Source organism: Panulirus ornatus, chromosome 3, assembly GCF_036320965.1.
Source record: "Panulirus ornatus isolate Po-2019 chromosome 3, ASM3632096v1, whole genome shotgun sequence".
In the NCBI taxonomy this organism is placed as follows: domain Eukaryota; kingdom Metazoa; phylum Arthropoda; class Malacostraca; order Decapoda; family Palinuridae; genus Panulirus; species Panulirus ornatus.
Genome location: NC_092226.1, coordinates 71,160,291 through 71,177,790, shown reverse-complemented (window position 1 = coordinate 71,177,790; position 17,500 = coordinate 71,160,291). Strand labels below are relative to the sequence as shown.

Here is a 17,500-nt window from a genome sequence, read left to right as displayed (position 1 = left end):
CGTTATATCCTTATAATGTTTATAGATAAGTCTGGGTTACTTTTAACGTAAGGGAAAGAAAGTATAAGACATACACCTTCCTCCATGTCCTCATGGAGAACATTGTTTACAGGGTCTAGTCCTGGGAAGTGATGATAGTGACATAGAGGACTCCTGCTCGTGTGGTATGATGGTCTGATTTCCCATCATGTAACGTTAGAGGGAGACCATCGCCACGTTTCTCACGTTCTGACGTCCATCTGGAATTTAGATTGTCCAGCGAGCGTTTAGCCTGGCGTTAGTTAATAAACTGGAGGGCTTTCGTGTGTTCGCATTTCCATTGTATAATTTCCTCTTCACTTATCTAGATAGACAGACAGACAGGTAGATAGATAGATAGATAGATAGGTAGATAGATAGAAAGATTAATAGATAGATAGATAGATACATTGAATCTCTGACATGGGTACCCGATGCTTCTCTTTATCTCAATACCTATATTTACTGTAGGGGGGAAACTATGTATTGCTCATCTTCCTAAAACAAGTTTAGTCTAATCTCTTATTAAACCTGTAGAGGACGTGTGGTTTAATCAAAACGCTGCACTTCACGTTATTAAATCTTTCTCTTTCCCCCCGTCCAATCCATCAACGTATGTACCACTAAGTCTATAGTAAGAACCTTATGCTCCTTCTACCTACCTTCACCATCTCTTTCTTCCCTTGTTCCTCCATCTTATTTTAGAATCTTATATCTCTACCTTATCTCTCCTTTATCTCTCCCTTATCTCTCCTCCTTTTACAGTAGTCAACACCGACAGAATATTCTCTGATCGTACCTGGGTGTCAGTATTTACACTCTGGCACTCATTATCTCTGACGTAAGATCTAACCTGTAATGATATATGTCTCCTTCCTGTACAGCGCGTCCCCAGATCTCCACACTGACTTCTCATTCTGCCTAAGCGAAAATCCTCCACGCTTCACACTCATACCTCCACAACATCACATATTCATCTCTCCATTCCTTGAGAATCGCTGGTGTAACCTGACATCTCGAGCTGGTGTTGTGCATCAAACATGACAACCTATATTCTCTTCCGATCGCATGTCAATATCCATCGGATCACATGTGATTCGACCACATAACGCGTTCTCCTCTTTTCATTCTACCATGATCCATTTCTGTCCACTTTATACAAGATCTTCCTCCTCCTCTGATCGTTCAGCCTTCATGTTTAGCATTTTCTGTCACCCTCTGCTGTCGTCAGCCTTAAGGTGGTCATTGCCATTTCAGTTACTACACTCTCCCTGCACCTCTGTGGGTTAGTCAGTCAGAGTGCCACATTCTCCTGACTTGAGTCACATTTTCCTCCGTGGGTCTGTCACGTCTGTGGGCCTGTCTGACTTGGGTCACATTTCCGCCAAGGGCCTGTCTGACTTGAGTCACATTTCCGCCGTGGTTGCCACGTCTCTCTTTCTCTCTCTCTCTCTCTCTCTCTCTCTCTCTCTCTCTCTCTCTCTCTCTCGAGAGAGAGAGAGAGAGAGAGAGAGAGAGAGAGAGAGAGAGACAAAATTCCCGAGTCACTCCTGCTGCTGAGCTATCAGAACTCCCTGGCTTCGACATACCTTCAAGACCCGCCTCCCAGATTTACCTTCTAACCCTCACTTCGGTTAATGGTCTGTCTCGCTGTGTTTCCCGCGTCATCAATCCTGGACCCTTTCCGAGTGTTCTCTTGGCTCTGTGCCACAGCTGCTGCAGTTTTCTTAGCTCTATGCCACAGCTGGCGCTGTTTTGTTGGCTCTATGCCACAACTGGCGCTATTTTGCTGGCTCTATGCCACAGCCGGCTCTATTTTGCTGGCTCTATGCCACAGCCGGCGCTATTTTGTTGGCTCTATGCCACAGCCAGTGCTGTTTTGTTGGCTCTGTGCCACAGCCAGTGCTGTTTTGTTGGCTCTATGCCACAGCTGGCGCTGTTTTGTTGGCTCTATGCCACAGCCCGGGGTGTCATGTTGGCTCTGTGCCACAGCCAGTGCTGTTTTGTTGGCTCTATGCCACAGCCGGTGCTGTTTTGTTGGCTCTGTGCCACAGCCAGTGCTGTTTTGTTGGCTCTGTGCCACAGCCAGTGCTGTTTTGTTGGCTCTATGCCACAGCTGGAGCTGTTTTGTTGGCTCTGTGCCACAGCCCGGGGTGTCATGTTGGCTCTGTGCCGTGGCTCAGGCGGTTGCACAACTCCCCTCACAGTTCACACTCAGAATCCTTCGTTCCATTGCCTGGCTGAATGATATTTCTCTCGGCCTCATCCAACACCCCCTGGCCCGGGTCATTATCCTCCGATCATAACTCCCGTTATCGAACTTGTACCTCGTCGTGTGCAGGTGTATAGTACACAGACACACACACACACACACACACACACACACACACACACACGCACATGGACCTTAGTCCTGGGGTTCCTCTCGGGTCGATAGACCAGCCTGCTCGGTCGACATTCCATCTACTCCCTCTAGACCACAAGGCTGTCGACACTATCCATGCCTCCCCTTCACCCGGGACTTGAGTGAGAGCCAAGGGTGTTTTTTTCCCCCTCTCACACGTGCCCGTCGCCTGAGACCAACAGCAAGGCATCAGCTCCTCCTGTGATAAGAACGTCTTCTTCCCCCCCAAAAAAAGCAAGAAATACTCTCTATTTTACGTCGACTCGCCCCCCACGCCTCGCTCGCTCTCTCTCTTGCCCGCCCCATCAACGCAGTTTATGTAACAGAGCCCCGGGAGAGGGAGAGGGGAGGAGGGGAGTTCCGACCGTGTCAACTCTCACTGCACCAAGAACGACTGGAACGAGGGACCTAGATAGCCTGGGCGGCTGCTGTCTGCTGCTACTTTCCGTAGCGCTTCCTCCTACGACCCAATCACCTATTTGTACGTATAGTGTAGGAAGTCCTACACTCACAGGGACCCCGATCCTCATTTGATTTCTCCTACTAACTCATCACTCATACTATAAAAGTTCTTTTTCACGTTCTGTTAACGAGTTTCTTGTTTGATATCTTGTTATATCTTTTGGTTCCTCTCTCCCTACATCTCTCGAAAAACTTGACTCTCTTCGTCATCAGTCTGGTCTGTAAACTTAATAGTTGTGATCAGGTCACTCCTTACTCTTCTGTTTTCCATAGTAGGGCATCTCCAAGGCCTCTATAAGCTTTCCCTTTCAACTCGTTCGTCTTGATCGTGATACCATCTAAGTTGCCCTCCTCTAGACCTTCTCTATCATCTCTTTGTGCTTCTGTAGGTACGGTGAGCAAAGATGAATCCCATATTCTAGTTCTAGCCTTACCAACTTTGAACTCTGTCCAGGTCCACTTCTAAGTTTACATAATCATCCAGGCTTTTCGCTCGCCTCATGACCTTTGCATCATCTGCAGACATATTCGCGCAAGAGTTATGTAAATAGCTTCTGGTTACGTAATTTACATAGGTCAAGAAATGCAATGGTCCCAGAACAGAACCCGCTGGTGACCTTAAGCCATTTCAAGAAAGCGCCTCTGTCACGTATCCTTCCCATTGAGGGAATCTTGCCCTCATTCCTGACTGAGGATCCGGCGTCTGAATCAACCTCCCATGCGGGTCATCGTCAAGTGCATTCTGGCTCTCCAGATACGAACGAAAGATCCACCCAACATTCTCTTCTTTCCAAAGCTCACTCTCTCGTAGAAATGTAACAGGCTCGTGGCACATAAGCTCTTCTCCCTGAAACCGTGTTTCCTCTCCCTTAAGTTATTTCTCCCCTGATGAAAGTCAACCATTTGTTTCCTTGATTATCTTTTCCAGTACCTGACAGACGACAGTCGTCAGGGAGAGTGATCAGCAGCACAGCGCCTCTCCCCAGTGTCCTATCTCGTAGACAGGTGTGACCTTTGTCCTTTGTCCACCTCATGTGGTATTTGATCTCTCTTCTGTGATACCTTGAACACTGTGTGTATGTGTGTGTGTGCGTAACTAAACCTATTTGTAAGTGTGTATGTTTGTCTACGTTACAGTGAGTCAACGATAGACGTGAAAATCTAATGACGTCTGTATATCTGCACAGGAGGGAAATCCTGGGACCACCACAAGGCAGGGGAGGCACCAGTACACAGGTCTAGGGACCCCACAAGGCAGGGGAGGCACCAGTGAACAGGTCTAGGGACCCCACAAGGCAGGGGAGGCACCAGTGAACAGGTCTAGGGACCCCACAAGGCAGGGGAGGCACCAGTGCACAGGTCTAGGGACCCCACAAGGCAGGGGAGGCACCAGTACACAGGTCTAGGGACCCCACAAGGTTGGGGAGGCACCAGTACACAGGTCTAGGGACCCCACAAGGCAGAGGAGGCACTAGTACACAGGTCTAGGGACCCCACAAGGCAGGGGAGGCACCAGTACACAGGTCTAGGGGCCCCACAAGGTTGGGGAGGCACCAGTTCACAGGTCTAGGGACCCCACAAGGCAGGGTAGGCACTAGTACACATGTCTAGGGGCCCCAGACCACAGACACAGCCAACAGCGTCCCATAATCAATAGTTTTTACTCTTCCTTGGAAATCCCCGAGTGAGTAAGGGCAGCAGACATGATGGACTCCCTTAGGGTACATTCCTTCACGATTGTCGGTGGAGGAATTGTTCCGTCATGGCCCCAGAATTGATTACAAGCCTTCGCTTTTATCAAAGTGAGTTACCTGAAGCTTCAGAGCCACACTCGGGGGCTCGGGTAGCAGGCATGTACAGAAACTATTGACCTTTTTCTCCGAAAGAAATTTCAGTGCCTTTGTCAGTCATAGAATTTCTTAAAGTCTTTTCGTTCGTTCTCGTTTTATGTCTCGACACTGACAATATTCTTCATCCAGAGAGCATTTGTGGAGCATCTGTGACACTTGGTGTAGGAATCGCGAATGATATATCTATATCGACACCTAAAAATTTCCTTGGTCTTTCGTCATGCTACGAAATTAGCCCAATTTGCCACGTCGTCCCTCTCCTGAGCGTCATTTACATGCGCAACTGTTGTGATACTTTGTGTTCATGACAGTTATGTTGTCCAAGTAATTTAAAACCAACTGTCCCAGCCTAGCACGCCACACGGACTTCAGACGCCTACATGGCTGGTAATAACAGGTCATCACCACGCATCTCCAGTATAAATGAGTTTACCTTCATATTCTTAATGTTGACATCGTTTTCTCTGGTATTTTTCTCGAGCCTTTTTCTGTCATGTCTTAAAAGTGCATCATATTAATTACAGTGGCTACAGTTATTTTTAGAGCACTGTTTTTTTTTAGTTTTGCTGCATTTCAATCTAGTAAAGAGATAGCTAGTATAAGAGTATTGCGACGTCAAGTATTCTGTGAAAAAGATAAGAAGTATTAAAAAAAAGTATTCGATAAGTTGATTTACTCAAACTTCCAGAGTTCTTGTAATCTGAATATTGTAGCTAGACGAGAATTGGTTAATCATCTTAAGTGTATTCAGAACACCTTCCTCCCTCTTCTTCTTTCCCTCCCTTTACGTTCTTGTCCTCCCTCTTCATTCATTCCTTCATCATTTTTTCCTATCATCAAACCCTCATTTTGTATCTTTCTCCAGCCTTGACGTCTCCCATATCCTTCCTTCACTCCTCACTTCTCTCTGCCTCCGTTCCCGTCTCTTCCCCCTCACCATCACCTCGGGAAGACCTCGGGGAGGACCATCATGACCCACAACACCAGCGGGATAACCCGCCATCATCAGTCTTCGCCAGATATGCCTCAAGATGTCGGGTCTTTCAGAGACGCTACGCTTCGAGGAGGGCCAGTGCGGCGCCACTGGTATATCGTCCTTCACACCTAGCACTCGCACGTTCTAGCTAAGACAACCCCCTTCCCCCTTTCCTAGCACTGCTGGAACATGGCTAAGACCCGTCCTACACCCAGCACTACTAGGGTAGATCTAAGGCCATCCCAGCACTCTTCTCCGTCACCCAGCACTACTAGGGAAGAGCTAACTAACTAAGACCCCCCCCCCCCCTCTGAGGTCTACTTCATCCCTCCTTAACATTCCTCCCTCGAATCATTCTCTCACCTACAACTCCTCCCACGCCTAACTTGACGACTAGTCCCCTGGCGAAAGAGCGCCAGCGCTCTGGCCACACGAGGAATTTGAGAGAAGGGAAGGTCAGGGGGACGAGACATTGTGGTTGGTATGATGCAGACGTAGAAGGGCATTCTCCTAGACCTATTGCATCATTCACTACAGACGAGGAAGGATATTAAACTACATAATGTGAGGTAGGACCCCCGGCGCAGTCATACAGCCAGCGGGGCCAACCTCGCCCACGCCAGACAGACAGTTTTTAAACTCTAAACACAGAAAACACACAAGCGTAAGTCATCGTGCACGAGGAACATGCAGAGGGGGAAACGCCTCCCCCCACCAGGCCTGGGGAGGTTGTGGCAACACTACTTTACCGCTACGCCGACTACACCGTCAGTTACGACAGATCACCACCACCACCACCACCACCAAACACACCATCACTTCCTCGGGATAGGGAGGCACATGCGTCATAACACCAAGTGGGGGTCACAGGCGGGCCCAGGAAGGCACTTACCGGATGCAGGCTACAGGAGTGGAGGGAAGCAGGGCCGACACACGGGGTGGACACTGGCGACGGAGGGTGGGGAAGAGCAGGTGTGAGCGAGGAGCAGGTATGTGTGTGTGCTGGGGGCTGTGGTACCAGACTGAGTCCGACACGCGACACACACATATAACCAGGCGGGAGTTGTTGTTCTCTAGCGGCGGCCCCTTGTGTCCCTATTGATCTCCTTCATTAAGTACTGACGCCCGTCGAGTAGACTATATGGCTCCAGTCCCGTCTATTGGCGTGCCACAGGGCCTAACCCCCTACACACTATAGAGAGAGTCCTGAGGAAGTTAATTGAAAGATAGCTTTGCTTTGGCGAGGGATGAACTCAAGACTGTTGCGTAATGGGTTCCTATTGACCACAGACGCTGCTCTTTGCCACATACCACGCGAAGCAGAGGGGCAGCAGCGCACGAGCCAAATGCACTCTCTCTCTGAACTTCTCTCGTCGGCCCGCTTGGTCCACTTAGCCACAAGTGGTTACAACCCGACTCTGTCAAGTGTTGTATGCGATTTCCATCTCGCAGTTTGCCCTAGTTGGAATTAAATACACACACCACCCCTTGCACCGCACCTCCCCCCAACTCCCTTTCATAAAACCACAACGGAAATACTCCGTCGATAAGTCAGACTTCGCTCAGTTGTTGCGCACTTCCGGAACTTGATCATACATCTCTGTATTTGTTCTTAAGGAAGAAAACGTATCGTGGATGTCGATATATTTTTCTTTTTCTTTTCTTCGTCTTTTTAAACAGGATAGTGACGACCCTTGAGCACGACCAGGTATGTTGGCCTAGCTCTGAAACCCTGAATGGTAAGGTCAAAGGAACAACCCATCGTACCATCGTGCTCACGGTGGTGGTTATGAAACTAATCATCATGACCTTTTGACCCCACCCCACCCGTCCAGAGGTCAAGGTGCGAGACGTGACCTAACCTAACACCATGAGGACATGGGAAAGCCGCCGGAGTCGCTCGTAAAACATTTTCTCCAGAAGCAAGCAAAAGGGGAGGACTTGCCCATAGAGAGAGAGAGAGAGAGAGAGAGAGAGAGAGAGAGAGAGAGAGAGAGAGAGAGAGAGAGAGATTATGGGTGGGGTTAGGGGGTGTTGTGGGGGTGTGTTGGCCTACTGTATTGATCTGTATCCATGCAGATTACAGCCTTGCCTCCCCTCCTGGCTCAGGCTGACGACCCGCTCATAACATTACTCTCCTCGTATAGATGACGTCAGCCGTCTCTTGAAGTCAGCTGAAGTCTCCCGTCTCCCCAGTCAGGCCTGACGGTCTCCCATCCCCCCCCCTTAGTCAACTGACGTCTCCCCTTCCCTCCGTTAACTGACGTCTCTCCTTCCCTCCGTAGTCAGCTGACGTCTCCCTATCTCTCCGTAGTCAGCTGACGTCTCCCCTTCCCTCCGTAGTCAGCTGAGGTCTCCCCATCCCTCCGTAGTCAGTTGACGTCTCCCCTTCCCTCCGTTAACTGACGTCTCCCCTTCCCCCCAGTCAACTGACGTCTACCCTCCCCTCCCCCCAACCCCTGAGTCAACTGACGTCACCTCTGTTAGCTGACGTCATCCTCCTCATTACGCCAAGTAGTTCGTTGTATATTTATCTCCTTTTTTTTTCGTACAGTATTCTCGTCTTAGCTCACTTGTCTCGTGGACGAGAAACAAAGAACTAATAGAGAAGGTCGAGAGGAGGGCAAACACACACACACACACACACACACACACACACACACACACACACACACACACACACAGATAATTTGAAGGGTAAAACTGTGTGGTAAAGTAAAAAAATTGCATGGTTGTGTTCATGACGTACAATTGTTCGAGGCATTCTAACGACCCACGACAAACACACAACGGGACCTGAGAAGGACCAATCAGGTTGGTGCACGAAGCAGGGGAAGATGCCCTTCACACACACACACACACACACACTGGATAAAGTAGTGATGACATGGAGATAAGTCTGGTAGGGTAGGTACAGTGTCTCATGGTGAGGAAGGGGAATCATGGAGACACAAATTTCGGGAGTGTCTACAAGGAACATGCATGTCCTGTAGCCAGTGTGTCATGGAACACTCTAGGATGAGAGGGGGTGATTCATCCTTGTGACTCGATCTCAACTCCCCACTTACTACTATGATTCACCCTCATTACCAGATCTTATCTCCCCACTTACTACCATGATTCACTCTCATTACTATATCTTATCTCCCCACCTACGAGCATGGATATTGAAAATATCATGTACGATACACGACTTTAAAAGAAAAAAACAATGTATCGTGTGATGCTTAAATTTGATTATGTGGTAAACGAGGAAGTTGAAGGAGCAGAGATGAGACTGAACCTTCCATGAGTCCTTGTTTATTAGCCTCGTAATGCCATGGGAGAGACCCTGGGGGACATAATGGCCCGGGGTGAAGCCAGGGTACAGTATATGGCCCGGGTTGAAGCCAGGGTTACAGTATGTGGCCCGGGGTGAAGCCAGGGTACAGTATATGGCCCGGGGTGAAGCCAGGGTAGCAGTTTATGGCCCGGGGTGAAGCCAGGGTACAGTATATGGCCCGGGGTGAAGCCAGGGTACAGTATATGGCCTAGGGTGAAGCCAGGGTACAGTATATGGCCCAGGGTGAAGCTAGGGTTACAGTATGTGGCCCGGGGTGAAGCCAGGGTACAGTATATGGCCTAGGGTGAAGCCAGGGTACAGTATATGGCCCAGGGTGAAGCTAGGGTTACAGTATGTGGCCCGGGGTGAAGCCAGGGTACAGTATATGGCCCGGGGTGAAGCCAGGGTTACAGTATGTGTCCCAGGTGTAATACAGGAGAGGTGGTACACATGACGCCTGTGAATGTGTGGGAAGCCAGGGTCGGGCCTTTGATGCACACACACACACACACACACACACACACACACACACACACACACACACACACTCACACACAGAGGGGTCGACCGCTGGGACTGTGTCGTCTATTGATCAGCCTCGAAACCCTGGCCCTCCTCCAGCACACACACACACACACACACACACACACACACACACACACACACACACACACACCTCGACCATCTCATTCCCCGACCACGCCTCTCCTGTGTCCACGCCCGCGACCAACGCCTACGCACTCGCATCTCTCCCACTCTCTTTATTTCATGACAGGTGTTTGTACGGTGCTGCCCACCTCCTCTGACCACGCCCACCTTCTCTTACCACGCCCATCCTCCCTTATCACGCCCATCCTCCCTTACCACGCCCATCCTCTCTTACCACGCCCATCCTCTCTTACCACGCCAACCTTCACTTACCACGCCCATCCTCTCTTACCACGCCCATCCTCCCTTACCACGCCCATCCTCACTTACCACGCCCATCCTCTCTTACCACGCCCATCTCCTCATGCCACGCCCACCGTCTTATGCCTCGCCCACCGTCTTGTCAGCAACGCTCGAGGCCCCACCTTCCATTCTCGAGGATAAGTGAGGCCTTCACCTCCTCTGACCTCCACGGATTTACCTCCCCCTCGTATTTCCCCCTAGTAAACCCTCCCCCTCCCCCCCCCCCACACCTGGTAATACGCCCCTGCCAGACACGACCCCCCCCCCCGCGCCCCCTGCGCCTCCCATCCCCGCGCCTCCCATCCCCATGGTATTGGAATTTCAGTTATGGAATATGAGCCGCGCCTCCCGTCGTCGTCAGCCGGGCCTCCCGTCGTCGTCGTCAGCCGGGCCTCCCGTCGTCGTCGTCAGCCGTGCCTCCCGTCGTCGTCGTCAGCCGGGCATCCCGTCGTCGTCAGCCGGGCCTCCCGTCGTCGTCAGCCGTACCTGTCCTCGGCACGAGCCATGTCAGCCTCGGACGCACCGTTGTGAGCCCTTTCTGTGCCACGTCGCCACCCATCTACCTCCTGACGTCTCTCAGAGACCGTCTTCCCCCCACACCAAACAGTTTGTATAGATAACTCGAAGATATGAAGATAACTTATCTTACTTCAGGCGCAAAATGGCGGTGTCCTGAAGCCAGTTGGACGGCTGGAGCCCAGTGGCTTCCTGAAGTCTGTTAGGAGTGTTTGGGTCTGAAGTTCTTCAGGAGAGTATGGCCCTGAGCACGACTCTATACGACCCTTGTGGGGTATATGACGGCCCTGGGCCTTTGATCTAACCCTTAAGGGTCGGGCCGAAAAGGCCAGGTCGTCGTAATCCCAAGGGTGTCGTACCAATACGCTCAAGGGTCGTGCCGTCGTGCCCAAAGTGTCGTGCTGTCGTGCTCGTTGGGTTGTGTCGTCGTGCCGTTTTGCTCAAAGGGTCGTCCCTTCGTCTTCAACGGGCCATACGGTCGTGCTGTAGGAGTCGTACTGTCGTGGTCTAAGGGTCGTACGGTCGTGTTTCAAAGGGTCTTACGGTCGTGTTCAAAGGGTCATACGGTCGTGTTCAAAGGGTCGTACGGTCGTGTTCAAAGGGTCGTACGGTCGTGCTGTAAGGGTCGTACTGTCGTGGTCTAAGGGTCATACGGTCGTGCTGTAAGGGTCGTACGGTCGTGCTGTAAGGGTCGTACGATCGTGCTGTAAGGGTCGTGCGGTCGTGTTCAAAGGGTCGTACGGTCGTGCACGGTCATATGTAAGGAGGTGGAGCTACACAATACCCAGGGCTTCCTGGACACGCCCATCTGACCTCGAAGACTCGGCCTCCTGGAATGGTGCAACATTTTGCAACACCCTCAGACCACGAGTGACTGAAATGCATTTGTCTAAGTCACTGCCTCGGTTACTTCGATGAGAAATTCTCTCTTGGACTCTGGATCGACTGAAGATTCACCAATATCTCATAATTTTTTTTCACAATTCATTGGAATGATCTTAAATAAACGACACTGATCTCAAAAAAATATGAGGGTCGAATAAAGATAATGTATGATTCACCAATATCTTCTCTTTTTTATAATTCATCGGAATTATCTTAAATTGATTTCACATATCTCAAAAAAGCGAAGGGTGAATTTGTAGTCTCTCAGGTGGCAAAAGAATTTGGATAGTGATCAGTGCAAAATTTTACATCCCGGTAGCAAGAACGAGAAGGCGAAGTACGGTTATAGACGCTCTCTCACTACGAAAGGTGAATGAGGTAGAAGTCTTGGGTGTAATAATCTCTATTGACCTAAATGTAATAATCCCTGATCACCTGGAGCCATCCAAATGAGTTCTTTGGTTGAAAAACCTCAAGTGTTCATAGACCAGTTCATCTTGATCTTCCAGTTCGTCGTAAGCAGCGGCGGGAAACGCGTATTGTAATGTTTGTGACGAGTGCCCCCCCATCTCATGATCTCGCCTCCAGTTAGTTCGACGCCCAAGAAACTAGATTGTCTTTGGAAATTTCACCGTGGTGCTAATCGACCTCCAGGAGGTTTTAAATGTTTTATAGGCAATAGAGGTGATATCTATCATCTCCACAATCTATCCGTATCATAATCTCTCTTCTAACAGCTCTCTCATAGTCCAAAAAAAAAAAAAAAAGATTTCTTTTTTTCCTAAGCGAGGTTGAGGGGTTTTGTTTTCCATTTTCTAATTTTCAGGAACGTTCTCTGTGATTCTCCTTCTCAGAGTAATGTGTCTGCTCTTATATGACCCTCCATCCGGAAGGCACTTGTGTCCCTCCTCCTCAAACACGCTTCTCTACCCTTCCGGTATCACACACACACACACACACACACACACACACACACACACACACGCAAACACTCACACTTGTATACAGAGTATATTATGAATATAAAAAGCGTGTTATATATACAGACAACAGTGTGAAAATGCAAGAAAATCCTTCTCTCTCTCTCTCTCTCTCTCTCTCTCTCTCTCTCTCTCTCTCTCTCTCTCGTCTGGTATCAGAGCGGGTGTAGTAAGTCCTAGATAAGCTGTGCCGCTTTATCATATAGTGTAGTTCTGTGCGCATCAGTGAAAGTCACTCGTGGAATGGGGGGGTGTCGGTCGTCCCGCTGCTCCACAATTATCTGTCATATCTCAGCGTGATGACAGGTATCACACTAGAATTCTGAAGAAAGGAATTCCCACCACGCGCGTCTTCTGAAACCTCCCTCTGGTTTCGAGGAATTGGAGGAGAGTGGGAAAGGGGGTGGATAACGGGAATGTTTGTCATGCAACACGTACAGTGTAGACTACGCGCTAGCGTAGCCTAATGGCTGAATTGATTCGTGGGTATTTGTAGTTACGAGGTCGAATATATGGCGTTCTAGCTTCGTCTCTTCGATGTATATCAATATTTATCGAAACAAAATGGCACAGAATATGTGGACAAACATGTCTGTTGGTGCTTGTTAATATGACTTTAATCTTCTGTTTTTCAATAAGGCGCTGCTGCTTTGGTAAAGAAAAAAAGATGGAAATATAACGTTTGCAAAATATTAAGAAAACGTTGTCAAGAAAATGTTATTACTGAAGGAGGACCTATCTTATCTTGAAAATAGCACACATTGCTGTCAACATTTAGATATTTTCCTGACAAAAACAAAGAAATGTATGTTTGTTAAAGGCCTTCACAATCTAAAGGATTCTATTCTCTTCCTGATACTGAATATAGCGTAGCCTAAAGCTGCAGGAACTCTACCAGTGAGAGCTAGGCTATATATAGTTATATAATTACCCCATGACCAATTTCGGTGAGAGTCCTTATATTACTCAGGACCTCTTTCTAAAGCCTCCGACAGACAACCCAAGGCTGCGCCACTTCCAGTAGCAAGGAAATGTCGACTCCCTTAGGAGTGAGAAGCCCGGTAACACCTTCTAGGTTGTCCGATTACATAATTTTGGGCTTTTATGTTGCGAAAATGTATGCAATCCTATAATTATATTTAGCACCTGAAGAAATGGTGTCCTAGCTACGTCTCTTCGTTGTATACCAACTGACTGTTGCATTTCTTTCTTGCATTTCCCCCTGATGTGATTATTACACAAAAGTGCACTTGGGAATTTGTATTTCATTTCTCCGTGGACTCGTAAGAATATATATATATATATATATATATATATATATATATATATATATATATATATATATATATATACACGAGAGGTAATATTCAACGGGAAAATCCATCCCTAACTCGGCTAATACGGTAATAGTAACCTCTATCATATCTAGAAATGTGGCAGAAATTCCCAATTTTTAATATAATCAGTATATCATATAATTCCTATAAGCCCCCAGATTATAACCACTACTTTGTCTGTTTTCAGATTATACAGAATTAATAATTTGTTATCCATTTTCGATACGTTGTCGAAGAATTAACACATTTTTTTCGGGAACTTGTAAAGGTCTTCCTCGTTTTCATTAATCATAAGCACTATGTCCCGGATCCTAGCAACAGTGCGGCACAGACGAGCAAGCAACATGTGGCCAATACTGACGGGCAGACGGTGAAAGAAGAACGTGTTCTACAGAATTTCATGGGCTTACCCAAATGACAAGTATGAGCTAGGCACACGTAGGGGGGACGGTTAGCGGGGAGGGTGGTGAAGAAGGAAGCCTTTCTTTCTCTGAACGTCAAGAATGAATGACTCCACGTACGTTCACAATTCACAGTAAAGCCATCATTTATATATATATATCCGCAATATCTTTTATTTCCTTTTCCTCTAAGGATAGGGATTTACTCGAACTAGATCAATATGAACGAGCAGGGATTCCCCAGAAGCACAGATATATATACACACTCCCGTGACAGAGGAGTATAACACAGACACAGACAATATAGGAAAATGATAGCAGTTCTCCTGAGACCTACTTTGAGAAAACATGATCACACTACGTATGGCAGATGGGAAGATCGCTTAGTGTATATCCCAGGCCGCACACACACACCCTTCCACTTGGCACCGATGGAATGTGGTCCAGTGATTAATTTTCGCTCTTGTCTCTTACATAACATCGATGCAATATTTTAGGGAGTTCCAGTAACGTCTCTGCCTTAAAGGGAGAGATTTAAAGTCTTTGTCTAGACGCGGGCTGCGGCGAAAGTCTTTTGCCGCCCCACAGGACCCATGTTGTCTGGGGGCAATCCGTTTGGATAAGATACAAGAAAAAAAAATAACACTTTTGTTCCTCAAGGGGGGAGTGGTGGTAGAGGAGTGAGTCTTACTGACTCATTTGAGTGACACTGTGAGTCAATAGAGTCAATAGAGACTCTCACTACCGACCGGTGTCTGCTGCACGACGGCCGACGCGGGCGTCTGCTGCTCAGGAGAGATAACAGGCCCTTCCAGCGGCTCGCCGTCGCTCGGGATATTGACCGACTCCCAGCGCGCGCACCGCCCAGCCCCAAGTGCGCGCAACTAACCTTCTGTTTCCCCTTTGCTATACCCATCTGTGTGTCTCTTCGTACATATTCATCGATGTACATATCATAAATGTAGCTATAGGTATGATCTGTGTGTGTATGATTACTATCTGTGTGACTGTGGAGAGGGTTTTATACACTCTCGTGTTGCCCCGTTAGTCTGTCTGTATTACTCTAGTTTTCGTAACATTTGTACATACGGAAATGGGAAAGATCAGGATAAACGATATATATATATATATATATATATATATATATATATATATATATATATATATATATATATATATATATATATATATGTTGAGACAGACAGACAAACGTATGTAGCGACAGAACACCAGGTAGAGGTTCAGAGTAGCAACAGAACGGTTTGTGAAGAGACCAACAAGTGGGAGAGAGATGTGGGGGGAGCGTACCATTGATGGCAAGCACGGCTCCCCACAGTGCTTGTGATACGAGCACTGTGGGGGTCATTGCTTCAGAGAGACACTGTGTCTCATTGTTTCAGGGTAATATTGTGGTTCATTGCTTCAGAGGAGCATTGTTTTTTGTTTGTTTGTGCTCTAGAGGAACACTGTAGCTCATTGCTTTTGGGAAGCACTGTGTATCATTGCTTCAGAGGAGCACTGAAGGTTAATTGCTTCAGAGGAGTACCACCATATTCATTGCGCCAGAGGAGCACCACCATTCATTGCGACAAACGAGCATCACCATTCATTGCGTTAGGGAAGCACCACCATTCATTGCGTCAGAGAAGCATCACCATTCATTGTGTCAGACGAGCATCACCATTCATTGCGTCAGAGGAGCACTACCATTCATTGCGTCAGAGGAGCATCACCATTCATTGCGTCAGGGAAGCACCACCATTCATTGCGTCAGAGGAGCACCACCATTCATTGCTTCAAAGGAGCACCACCATTCATTGCGTCAGAGGAGCACCGTCATTCACGCACTGCTTGTAGCTGCCTCCCTCCCTCCCTCCCTGACGCGGGCGTAACCTCTGGGCTAGAGTGGAGCGTAGCACACACACACACACCTCAATCAATAGTGAGGACGAGTGGCACCAGCCTCTCAGCGACGGGTCTTACGGTCAGTGAGGAGGAGCTGCTGCTGCTCCTGCTGCTGTCGCTGTTTGATGTTGTTGTGCTGCTGTTTTCTGCTGTTGTTGTTTGCTGCTGTTACTCTTTGCTGCTGTTGGTGTTTGTTGTTGTTGTGCCGCTGCTGCTGCTGCTGTTTGCTGTTGCTGTTTGCCTTCAGCCTCTCGCCTCTAAGTGGTTGTTAAAAAAATGAGACACTGGAGCTTAACTACCTCGTTATTAGTTCATTTGAAGTAGGAGCAGAGGAGGGTGAGGGGTGGAGAGCTGGGGGCCTTACTGGGGAGGGTGGGGATCCGGAGCCATGCTGGGGAGGGTGGGGATCCGGGGTCATACTGGGGGAATCTGGAGGTCAGGCAGGGGTAGGGAGCTGAACCCAGACCAATAGCCAAGCCCGAGTTAAAAGAGCTCCCTCAATTTTTTTTTCCTCTCCCCCCCCCCCTTTTTTTTTTGGACAGAATTTCGTGAAGGCTGCCTAGGGAGCTCTCGATTTCCGTGAGTAAACCCAGCTGAGGGAGAAGACATTTGTGCCTCAACTTCCCGCTGCAGATGTTCCTCGTCGAGGAAAGCTCTGGGGCAAGGCAACTCGAGTGGTGCTTGCAAGTGGTGTCAGCGAGATCGGGACGCCACTGTGATCAGACCACAGGCGAAGGATCTCCACCGTAGGAGGAGGACCTACCTCGAGGTCACAGACTGCCAGGGAGAGAGGTTCTCATGTGCGACGAAGCGCTTAATCTACCATGAAAGAGAGAACGACAGCTTAAGCGAATAAAAGAAAAAAAAGAAGATCTACAGATGGACGGATTATGTGTATTTGATTCTCGACTGCTCAGAAGGTCCTTTGATTACATGCCTTACAGGAGACTTGATAAAGAATTTGGGCTTTCAATGTTGACATAAGGAGTCTTCTCGAACGTACTGGGGTCCAATCCCCTCAGTCACCACTCAACCATATGGTTTACCAGCCACACTCAACAAAGTCTGGAATTCGAACATTCACCTTTTGTCCCTCCCTTTGCCTTTATACATTGGCGCTATGCATGCCAATCCTCAGGCCCCTCACCATGTTCTATATATTACACTGAAAACCCAAACTAACCCATCGACAACACAGTCACCCGCTTTCTTAAGAAATTCAACCACATTACCATCCACTCCAGCCGCCTTGCCACACTTCATCTTTTCGCCTTTATTATCATTATCATTATCATCATCATTATCACTTGTTACGGTTTAAAAAAAAAAAGGTAGTTCATATCAAACATCCATCGAAGTAACAGAAAATGAAGTTTTATTTGAAAATCTAACATTTTTTTTCACCTGTTTTACACAATTTGCACTATGATCTCAGCACAATTATGGACAAGGGTCCGGAAATATGCGTTTTCGAAGGTGCATCACACCGCCTT

The 17,500-nt window shown here is 48.2% G+C and overlaps 2 protein-coding genes across 3 annotated transcripts in view; both read right to left on the bottom strand.

Annotated features, from left to right (window-relative positions):
- The window catches only part of LOC139763269 (uncharacterized), a 36,897-nt gene extending 22,035 nt beyond the window's left edge, over positions 1-14,862 (bottom strand). The window contains exon 1 of one of the 2 annotated variants that reach the window (XM_071689235.1): positions 14,440-14,862. The gene's annotated coding sequence lies outside the window, so the exon portion shown is untranslated. Of the gene's footprint in view, positions 1-6,602; positions 7,124-14,439 lie in introns of those variants that run through there. The other variant, XM_071689216.1, reaches the window with a different exon arrangement.
- Positions 14,863-17,361: 2,499 nt separating this feature from the next.
- LOC139763261 (uncharacterized) overlaps positions 17,362-17,500 on the bottom strand; it is a 3,441-nt gene continuing 3,302 nt past the window's right edge. Inside the window, exon 3 of the mRNA XM_071689205.1 lies at positions 17,362-17,500. This exon is cut by the window's right edge and continues 1,143 nt beyond it. The gene's annotated coding sequence lies outside the window, so the exon portion shown is untranslated.